Source organism: Mycetomoellerius zeteki, unplaced genomic scaffold, assembly GCF_001594055.1.
Source record: "Mycetomoellerius zeteki isolate Tzet28-1 unplaced genomic scaffold, Tzet1.0 scaffold486, whole genome shotgun sequence".
Classification (NCBI taxonomy): domain Eukaryota; kingdom Metazoa; phylum Arthropoda; class Insecta; order Hymenoptera; family Formicidae; genus Mycetomoellerius; species Mycetomoellerius zeteki.
Window position 1 is genome coordinate 21,254 of NW_017257485.1, and position 12,343 is coordinate 33,596.

At 36.6% G+C, this 12,343-nt stretch overlaps 1 pseudogene; it reads left to right on the plus strand.

Moving 5' to 3' along the window:
- Nucleotides 1-11,864, plus strand: part of LOC108727387 (uncharacterized protein KIAA0930 homolog) — a 27,292-nt pseudogene extending 15,428 nt beyond the window's left edge.
- Nucleotides 11,865-12,343: the final 479 nt, after the last annotated feature.

The window sequence follows — 12,343 nt, forward strand, 5'->3', positions numbered from 1 at the left end:
ATTCCGATCACAAGTTCAGCATCTGAGCGTGCATTTTCTTCTGCAGGTTTACTTATAACAGCAAAACGTTCTGCATTAAAGCCATCAAAATCTAATAAAATCTTATTCATTCATGATAACTTTAAATTAATAAAAGATATCTATTTAAAATCAATAAAATAGATATATAAGTTGTGCAATTAAACTTAAAAAAGTCTTATGTATAAGAAGTTTGACATTTAAAATGATTTTATTTTGTTTTTGTAAGTTTTATATATACAATGTATATGTAAGAAAATCTAATGGTTAAAATAATTTATATTTTATTTTTGTTACAAATAAGTAACTATATATGAATAGCTATATAAATGAATAATTATTAATATTTTGGAATAATTATTTTGAGGTGTACTTGTAAAAATTAAAATAAAAAAAGACTGATGTAAAAAATAAAATGTATATTTATGTTTTTTGATTTCCAAGTATATCTACTAAACTTTGTTTATTGAATAATTTAGAGTTTAACTCTTTTATTTGAAATATATAGATATATACGACGCCGCTATTCGCCGCCGCCGCCGATAATTATCATCCGCCGATTACCGCCGCCGCCGAAAGAGAAAATTTTCGGCGAATTCGCCGCCGCCATTCTGTTTTTGCTCTAACGCCGCCGCCGGTATAAACTAAAACGGCGCACGAGTCTAGCTGGGACCCGAATGTGCATCACTGGTCGTGCATAAGCAAGAAAGAGAGCACTGATCGGAACACGTCAGTGCAGGTTTGCTTTAGTGCGCAAGCGTATTAATATCTATTCGTACGTCGTGCTGCTATATGTGTGCTTCAGGTGGCGGGAAGAATCTCTTTTCATTATCGTTATTAGTGAGAAGAATCCTCATTTAAAATAGAAGAGAATTAAGTGCTATTTTTATTACAATTGTAGTTTACATTTTATTAAAAGATGACTTCGGAATATAAACAATGGTATGCAACGGTTAAATATTTTAATGGCGACGTTGAGAATGTGTCTGTACGTAAAATAAAAACTCGAAACGGCAATCATTTTGCTCCTAAAAACTACAAAGATTTTAGTTCCAATTGTCTGTACTCTGTGAAAACAGCTATGAATGATGTAAGAGGAATGGAACAACGATACTATGCCTTTATTGGCAGACTTGCAGGTAAGGATCTACATAATCGCTTTTCAGACAAATTGTTTACATAAAAAATGCTGTGAAAAATTTCCGATATTTGTATAAATTTACACATAAATGTAGCGTGATTCCTTTTTACATTATAGAAAATCTTGAAAAATTAAACAACTGCACGAAAAGAATTAGTTGGCCTATGTGGTCCTCAGATGTAAATGATGAACTTAATAACACTTCTCAAGATGAAGCAGAAAAACAAGACAAAACAACACATTCCTCTATTTTAGCACGCCGAGAAAAAGCTGTAAGTAGAACTTCAAATTTCTAAACATTTTTAAGTCTCAATCGTGTTTACGATGTTAGAAATCACCTTGATCGGGATCTTGATGAAGGAAAGAATTAACAAATCACAATTTGATCAATTAACCAATATAACTGGTGAATTTCTTCTAACACTGTAGACATCAATACTTAATCGCGCATTTGGTATATTTTTAAAAATATACTGTATATATAAATTGTATATATAGATACAGAAGCAATTCGAAAGAAAAACAGCCAATGAAGAGCTTAAAAGGTTTTTACATACTCATAATATTGAAAATACATCACAAAATTCATCAAATAGCGTTAACAATAATACATCTAGGCTGACAAGAGATACTGATAATGTTAATGTTAAAGTATAAACTACCTTTTCATATTTGATACGATCATAACACAACAGATGTCGCGTCAGTTCGTCGTACGGTCTTCTATATCTTTAGAGTTCAGTGTCTTCATTTCTTTTTACCTGCGACGCAACGTGGAATTATTACTAAATAAATTTATCCTTGTTCTCACACAATTTCGTTATTAACTACCAATAAACCCGTCCCCATCACAGGTTATGGGCCCAGGTACGCAGTGAAATCGTATCCGCGGACGGTTTTCGATATTTTCGGTATTTCTTTTGTGTGAAAACCGGCATCTCGAACGAGAACATTCTCGACGCCAAACAAAAATGGCCGATGCTGGGCAAGGTGATGATAGTGGCCGTATTATAGCCAACATCCGAAAGTTGTCGAATGAGTCGCAGTGGGAAACGTGGAAGTGGCAAATCGAACTTTGTTTAAAAGAACAGTGTTTGTTTACCATCGTCGATGGTACACGCCCGTGCCCCGACGGACCGGCGGCAGACGCCGAACCGTCTGACGCGTACCGTCGTTGGCAACGAGATAACGCGCGCGCGGCTCGTATTCTAGGTACGTCACTGGACGAAGAAGCCTCTATTTACGTTCGCAAGAAGACAAACGCAAAGAACATATGGGATACGCTGATTTCAGTGTTCGAACAATCCTCTTTGCAACGTCTTTACACGCTTTTTGACAGCTTCTTCGCTATCACAAAAGATGACACAACTTCTGTTTCAAAACACGTATCTCAACTGTCAAACGTGTTCGATGATATTCTCAATGAGCTCGCAAAAGGTAGTCCAAACGCCACGCTTCCGTTGTCACTGCTTCATCACAGGATTTTTAAAACGCTCGGTCCGGAATACCAATATTATCGTTCGACTTGGTATCGCGTTCCCGAGGCGGAGCAAACAACTAAGCTTTTGATTGAGAATCTGCGGTCGATTGAGAGCTCATCTGTGTCACAAGAGTCATGGCAGTCATCGGGCGCCTTCTTTGCAAAATCAAAGTTACATCAAGGCTCAAAGAAGAAACAAAATAAATCTAACCAGGATTCGTCTTCCACCAACACAAAAGAAAAACGCTCGTGCCTGTATTGCAAGAAAAAAGGTCACGTGATCAAAGACTGCAGGAAGCGTGCCAGTGCAGAGCAAAACAAAGAAGAACAAAATAAAATAATAAATGCAAATAGTAACAAGCAGGATACAAAACAAAACAATCCACCAAGTTCATTTTTCGCTACTGGCCTGGCTGTCAACATAGACTTCGTTCCAGCCGATTCTTGGATCTCCGACTCCGGCACAACGCACCATATATCGGCGAACAAACAACATTTTGTTACTTTCGACAAGTTCCCGACTCCGCAACGCATTCAGACTGCCGGCAAAGATTTCATTTTAGCTTACGGATCAGGCAAGATCAGTGTTGACGTTCGCATGGGTGACAGGTGGTCGTCTGCTGAGTTAACTGACGTCTGGTATGTACCTGAGGCTCGCCATCAACTTTTCTCTGTTCGACAGGCTGCTGCTTATGGCAATGACGTCATTTTCAATCGTGACGGAGTGGAAATTCGGCGTGATGGTGAACTCGTTGCGACTGGCGAACTCGTCGATTCAGTGTACGTCATGAATATACGCGTTCGTGTTCCGGATGTGCCTGTACAAGCTAATCTCGCTACATCAGCTGACGTGCTACAAGCTTGGCATGAAAGATTCGGACATCAAGACAAACGCCATGTGCGTGAAGTCTTATCTCGCTTCGATATTTCTATCAAGTGCTCCGATGCCGCGACGTTTTGTGACGGTTGTGTTCTTGGAAAGTCACATCGCAAACCGTTTCGCACGCGTCTCGATCGCCCTAACGTCGTAGGTGAGCTAATCAACGCAGACGTAAACGGTCCAATGACAATCGAATCGATCAACGGTTTCCGGTTCTATGTGGCCTTCAAAGATGACTTTTCCCAGTTCGTTCGTGTATTCTTTATGAAACACAAATCGGAAGTGACTGAACACTTGAAAACTTTTCTGAACGAATGCGAAACTGCAGGACATAAAGTAAAAGCCTTTCGTTCGGACTGCGGTACTGAATTCGAGTGTCAGGGTGTACTGAAACTGTTGTGCGAACGCGGCATCGAGTTTCGACCATCGTGTCCGTACACACCTGAGCAGAACGGTGTTGCGGAACAGTCGAATCGTCATGTTGTTGAACTGGCACGTTCGATGTTGACTGTCAGTGGACTGTCAAAATCGTTTTGGGCTCATGCCTGCGACACGGCTACATTCTTGATCAACCGCACAGGCAAGTCGCGTGTTCCAGGGAAAACGCCGTTCGAGTTGTGGACAGGCAGGAAATTTGACAGTTTTGATCATTTGCGAATTTTTGGCTCAGAGTGCTACGTGAACATGCCAAAACAGTTCCGATCAAAATTTGACCCTAAAGCTATCCTGGGTCACTTCGTCGGCTACGTCAACGACAAAGATGGTTACAAGGTATGGGTACCGTCAAAGCATCGCATTGTGAAGTCGCGTGACGTCGATTTTCGTCCAGAAAAACTTTGTACAACAAACAAAACAGTCGACCTTGAATTTAAAACTCATCATGACAATCAGGCCTATCAAGATGATGACGATGACATCGACCATGGAGATTCAGATGACGAGAGAGAATCAACCAGTGATTTTCAGGACGCAGATGACATGCCTGATAGTGACAAGGATGAAAGCATTTCTGCAGAGGAGCCGGCTCTTGTCCAGGCTCCACCACGACGCCCAGCTCGTACAATTCGTCCACCTGTAAGGTTAGGAGACTACCAAGTGGGTCATCGGACTTGTCGCTTTGAGGCAAATGTTGCCTTGACATGTTCAACAGAAGCTGTTCACGATGATTTGGAGCCAACAAACTTCAATGAAGCTATGAAAAGTCGACATTCAGATAAGTGGGTGCGCGCAATGAACGACGAGATGGATGCCCTCAAAGAAAATGATACCTGGAACTTGGTAAAATTGCCACCAGGAAAGCGCGCTATCGACAATCGTTGGGTTCTGCGGGTGAAACACAAATCTGACGGTTCAGTTGATCGGTACCGCGCTCGTTTGGTTGTTCGCGGCATTTTTCAACGTGCGGGACTCGACTACGACGAGACTTTCAGCCCGGTTGCTCGTTACGACTCAATTCGAGCATTTATTGCAATCGCAGCTGAAGAGAAGTTTGCGCTGGGTCAATTCGACGTCAGAACTGCGTTCTTGTATGGAAAAATTGATGCAGAAATTTACATGACTCAACCACAAGGTTTCGATGACGGGACTGGTCGTGTCTGCCGCCTGAAGAAGTCTCTATATGGACTCAAGCAGTCTCCCCGGTGTTGGAACAATAAGTTTCACTCATTCATGAGAAAGAGCGGATTTTTGCGGTCGACTGCTGATCCATGCATTTACGTCCGACTGAAAGAAGGAGAAAAACTGATGGTCGCAATTTATGTCGACGACGGTCTTATAGCGGGATCATCGCAGACTACAGTCGATTCGTTTCTAGAATTGCTAACTTCAGAATTCAAGATCACAGTGGGATCGCTTGATTCGTTCCTGGGCATGCAAATCGAGCGGCACGATTCTGGTTTCTTCTTGTCGCAGCGAGCCTACGTCGAAAGAATTTTGCAACGTTTCGGCATGATAGATTGTAAATCAGTCAAAACACCTGCGGAAAGTCAACAACCTGATTCGTCGTCTAACGCCGCTCTTGAAAGCCCCAATCAATATCGATCAGTGGTGGGATCGCTGCTATACTTGGCCTGCGCAACTCGTCCAGATATAGCGTACGCTGTGTCTAGAGTTGCTCGATCTATGACCAACCCTAATGCATCTGACTGGGCCCACGTCAAAAGGATACTCAGATACCTACGTGGCACTTCTGGTCTTGGTCTACTCTACACTTCAACTACTGATAGGCTGCGTGGTTATTCAGACGCAGATTTTGCAGGAGATGTCAACACTCGACGATCTACTAATGGATTCGTGACTGTCCTCAATGGCACAGCTGTTTCGTGGACTTCTCAACTGCAGAAATCCGTTGCCCTTTCTACGACTGAAGCTGAGTTTGTTGCCGCCAGTGAAGGTGCCAAAGAGCTAGTGTGGCTCACGAGATTGTTGTCTGAAATCGGTGACAGAGAGGAAACACCGACCCTGTTTATCGACAACGCCAGTGCGATTAAGTTGGTGAAGAACCCTGAGTTTCACAAAAGGTCGAAACACATAGCGGTGCGCTACTACTTTGTTCGAGAACGTTACCAGGAAGGTGACATCGATGTGGAACATGTGCGCTCAGAGGATCAGCTGGGAGACATGTTTACAAAACCTCTGAATTCGGTGAAGTTCAAATCCCTGTGCTCCAAAATAGGACTTTGTGAATGACCTTTTGCATTCGTCAAGATAATTTTTAATATTCATGTCAGTTTACGGGGAAGTGTTAAAGTATAAACTACCTTTTCATATTTGATACGATCATAACACAACAGATGTCGCGTCAGTTCGTCGTATGGTCTTCTATATCTTTAGAGTTCAGTGTCTTCTTTTCTTTTTACCTGCGACGCAACGTGGAATTATTACTAAATAAATTTATCCTTGTTCTCACACAATTTCGTTATTAACTACCAATAAACCCGTCCCCATCACAATTAACCAATCTATAACTATACAAGAGCTAAAAAATGTATTAGATGAATACGTATTGAAAATAGAAGAGAAAATTAATGAAAAAGGAAAAGTTCTAGAAGAAAAAATGTCACAAGTTTTGCAACAAACGTCTGAAAATACTTTTAAAATGGAGGAAATATCCAGTAAATTTTATTATTTCAAAATATTAAATAATGCTAAATATGTTATAGGTTGGTTACATAAATTGTCCGACAATTCTAAAATACTATTAGGTGAGTAGATTTATTACAGTTAATAAAATAGAGAAAGCATCTTTGCTTTATTTTTAGAATTAATTTCATAAAGATTTTCTGTCTACTACAGTTATAAATAACAAACTTTAAACTTGCAATAATTATTTATATTATATTTTTATGTTATTTATAATATTGCTTTATAGTACGCATAAATATTGTATTATTGCATAGCTATTGAATCAGTATTATTTGTCATGCTATTATATAATTATATAGCTAACATTAAGACCTTCACATACATACACTTTATTCTTACTTTAAGATCATTTTTTAGAAATGTGTTAAAATTGACACATAACACAACAAAATCTTAAATAAAAAAAATAAATATATCCACTATAAATATTATGGCATCATTTATTGCAAATACATATTAATACATTATCAATTATATACTAATACATGAAGTTAAATACTAAAATTTACTAATTATTTGTAGAAAAAACGTTCTCTGGAAGTAGTAGCATGGACAGTGATGTAGCTTTAAAAATTAATGAGAAGGTATACCATGCATATTTCTCATCTTTTTGAAAGTATTTCCTATTTTCCGTTGAGTAGTGTGCTTTGCTATTATATTTTCTTATTTTTGTGTCATTAATCAATTTTTATAAGAACAATTGTCATGTTGGGAATTTAGATACATCTTGGAAATGGTATTCATTGTTCACGAGCAAACTTTCATGCAATGGACATAGCAAAAAATGATTGTGACTGGGCCATGGCACTTCTTATTGGAGTGTTTGGCGAAAACGCAAAATTGATGAGGGTTTATCCAAGAAAGTCAGAGCTACAAAAATTTCCTCTTACTTTTTTAGTACTAGCTCAAAGTGAGATTCATCATTATAAAGCTGCAACGTTCTTCATACTATATTTATGTTTATATTTTATGTATGTATGTATTTATGTTTATATCTTATTTTTTTATATTTTATAGATTTATACAGAGAACGATTAAAGCAAAATAAATACGAAGGTGACATTGAAAAGAAAGTGAAGGCATTACCAGCTTATCTGTCTGACCGAGCACTAGACCTTGCAGGAGCAAGAGGTACGACTTCCCGTAAACGCCCACAGAAAGACAAAAATAAGGATAATATAATATATCGAAGAGGTTAGTTATTGACTACAGATTTTGTATATAATAAGAATTACACTTATTTTTAAGGAGTGTTGAGTGGTCTCACTGTTCGGTGCGATTGACTCGCGATCTGTAGACCCGAGTTCAATCCCACCCAAACGCGATTTTTTGCTTTAAAGAGTTGAAAATGATCTGGTGATTAAGAGATCTTAAGCGTCGTCTACAATGGGCAGTAGCAGTAGTGGATGAAGGAATAGGCGTACAAATCAACAAATCACAGACTACGGACGTCCTTAATCAGGTAGTAAAAACCGTTTCATGAAATTAGCCAAATCATAGTCATTCCCTTCGTCAGGAAGGAATAGCTATGATTGGGCAGTTTCATGAAACGGTTTTTACTAAAACGGTTTTACCAGTGCGTGTAAACATATAGTCATAATCAAATGTGAGGAGGATAATTAACTATTGCACATCATCTACAATATATGGAGTAAGAAGTAAGAGTAAGAAATTGATCAATCACAATCGAATGTGAGAAGAATAATCAATTGTTATTGATCAATATTTCTTACTCTTATTTCTTATTCCGTGTATTGTAGACGACGCATATCATTGGTCGATTTCTACGCCTACTCCTTAATCCACTACTGCTACTGCCCATGACTGTGTTCGGAAACATAATTCGGGTGTCCCCGTGTGTCATCTTATCCTTGTTTAATATTGGGTGAACAACAAGGTATAAAATAAATGTATATATATATATACATTTATTTTATAATTCTTTGGTTTTGTAATTATTTAATATGCGTTCTGGAAAGGCTCCGATTGCACACATCGCATATTGCACACATGCATCGCTGATGCCAATTGGCTTTGGCCAATTTAAAAATAAAATAATCTCATCGGCAAAACAGTGAAAAATTACTAGGCACCAGTTGATATGAGTGGTGTGTGCAATCAGAACTGTAGGCAAATGGGATCCTCCCAAATAATATATCCATAAGTATTGCGAGCATTAAGTAAGGCAGTTTTAGTTATTTTTTTCATGATATAATTAAGAATATCTTTTAATATTATTTTAGACAAAAGAAGAAGACGGAAACAGATACCCTTATAGCTTCTATATCTACATTTACATCTTCAACGTCATCAATTGCTGAAAAGGAAAGAGATAAATCTCATGATATTTCGATAGTCGAAGATAATAATGTATGATTTATCAAATATAAAAAACATAATATGACAGAAAATAATAAGACATGACAGTAAAATTTACCGTTTGATTTTTTAAATCTATTATTCTTGTCTATTATTTTTATAATTACTTTTATGTACAGAGTGTATCAAACTACAGATTATTAAATAAAACTATTACGTTATTTAATTTTAACTACTGATCTCTTTTTTATATAATTTGAATCTTTGATTTTTTACAAAATTGACTGTTAGAAATTTCAGTAATTAACTGTGTAGGAAGAGGGATCAGACTCTCTGTTCTTCTGTTTAATTTATGTCTATTTTCTGCCTGTCTCTCATCGCACTGAATAGGATTCGAACCAAGATAAGTTATCTTATATAAAGATTTCAAGTATACATTCATATTAAACAACTTGTAAGTATCGGAAAATTTGTCTGCATTCAATATTTTTGAAATAGAAGCTCATTGTCTGTGTATAAATAATAAATATTTTTGTAAAGTGACAATTTGTGGTTGTTATGGTGATTAATTGTGCAAATATTAACATGGAAAGTGATGACTTTCCATGTACTCTTGCTTTGTTAAGCAAAAGTAAATAAAGCGTAGATCGGAGCGTAGATAAAACGAGCGTTAATAAAGCGTCAGAATTTTATACTCTTACACTTCGATAACGCTTCCTTTACGTTTTATTTACTCTCCGATCTACGTTATATTTACGTTTATTTAACGTTATATTAACGCCAAGGCAACAGTACATGGAGAGTGATTAAGCGTTAATGAAGCGTACGAATTCTATAACCTTAACGCTTAGTTAACGCTTTGTTACTTTCGGTGTACTCTTCCAGAGGAGTGATGTGACTCTCTATTAACATTTTGTTTACATTTAGTAAACACTTCGTTCACATTCTGATGTTCCAATCTACGCTAATCAAAAAGTTTGATGACGCTTTCATGACGTTGTCTTTACGTTTTATCTACGCTCCGATCTACGCTTCGATTACGTTTGGTTAACGCTATATTTTCGCCAGGATTTTAAAATACTTCAACAAAACCGTTCTTTCTGTGTATAATTTACTTACAATTTTTAGCATAATAATTTATTTTGTATGTAATACAGATGATAAGAAATAGGAAGTAAAAAATATATTAAAATAATCTAAAAATTAAGCATAAAATATCGACGTAGATGTCGATGAGAATACCTTTATTATTTGACGTGACGTAATCGCTTGCGCAAAAGATGGAAAATAGAATGTCTATACGGTACGGCAAGGCGCAAAGAGTTCGATACGTTACAATAAGAGTTTTATTTACGTACGGGAATTATTTAGGCAAGGAACACGCGGAGATGGCCGTCACAAAACCGAAAGGTTTCGGTGTTGAGACGCCAACGTCGGAGCCGGGTTATTGTGTGACCGATCTGTGGGACGCCGCACAGTGGTCCAAACGCAAAAGATTCTGTTCAAAACAGTCTACAGATCGTATTTCTTAACCGATTTTAATGATCTTTGAACAGAAATACTCAGAAATAAATTCCGAAGAAAACTAAGGAAGCCGAATTTGGATTTTCTTTGTTTTTGTGCAAAAATATTTAAACAAATAAATCAATACCTAGTAAAAAGAATGGGCTATGAGCCAGTTATAACATAAAGAATATTTGCACACCTCTAAACCAAAATGATTTCTAATAAACGCAAAGGAAAAATTGAAATTATTATAACGCATTATCTCGCCCGCGTATATAAAATAATTATCTATATGGCTTAATCAGAATAAATCAATAGTAAAAAGAATGGGCTATGAGCCAGTTATAACATAAAGAATATTTGCACACCTCTAAACCAAAATGATTTCTAATAAACGCAAAGGAAAAATTGCAAATATTCTTTATGTTATAACTGGCTCATAGCCCATTCTTTTTACTATTGATTTATTCTGATTGAGCCATATAGATAATTATTTTATATACGCGGGCGAGATAATGCGTTATAATAATTTCAATTTTTCCTTTGCGTTTATTAGAAATCATTTTGGTTTAGAGGTGTATAAATATTCTTTTTATGTTATAACTGACTCATAGCCCATTCTTTTTACTATTGATTTATTCTGATTGAACCATATAGATAATTATTTTATATACGCGGGCGAGATAATGCGTTATAATAATTTCAATTTTTCCTTTGCGTTTATTAGAAATCATTTTGGTTTAGAGGTGTGCAAATATTCTTTATGTTATAACTGGCTCATAGCCCATTCTTTTTAGTATTGATTTATTCCGATTGAGCTATATAGATAATTATTATTATATTAAACAAATAAGTTGATGAATTGACACTTTTCCACTAAGTTATTTTTTATTTGGTTCCAAACTACTTTAATGAACTCACTATCAATAAAGTAGTTTGGAACCAAATAAAAAATAACTTAGTAGAAAAGTGTCAATTCATTACCTTATTTGTTTAAATATTTTTGCATAAACAAAGAAAATCCAAATTCGGCTTTCTTAGTTTTCTTCGGAATTTATTTCTGAGTATTTCTGTTCAAAGATCATTGAAATCGGTTAAGAAATACGACCTGTAGACTGTTTTGAACAGAATCTTTTGCGTTTGGACCACTGTGCGCCGACTAGGACGACGCAGAAGAACTCTTCATGTATCGCCATCAACGAAGGTTGTCCGATCCCAGCGCAAACTTGAATAACTTCGTGCGCGGCGGTTGGAGAACGAAACCAGATACGGTGGCCACTAAGGCGCGATCAGAGAATGAGGGCCTCGACTTCATGGCGAATGGTCTCAGTGAGATTGAGGCCGGTGACGTTCAAGACGATAATTATCAGCGATGAACAATACCGATAAAATCGAGAACAGATTTTGCTACTCTTACTAGCTTTTTAGTTCTACACTCTTAGATCGGTATTCATATCCTGCACTTAGCGTTAAACTTTTTTTTGCTAACCGACCGCTCAAAAATTTCATACGATATTTATTTGTAGTATAATCATAGGCGTATCCAGATAAAAATTTGGGAAATTCAAAGTTCCCCCAAATTTTTTTTATTTTTAATGAAAAAAATTTTAAACAATTTTACTTTTGACTTTGTGTAAATTTTTTGTTATCATATAAAATATGTTTTTCTTCTCGTTACGACTATAATAATTTTTACTTTCGTTTCGTTTTTTATTTTAGTCAAAGCTTTGACAAAATGTTCGTATACAATAAATATATAAAGAAAATTTTCGCAAGGTCTTTAAGCTAAAAAATATAATATGCACTCGATATTAATGAGTACTCCATTTGATCTGGAGACACGGTAGTGTCTCGG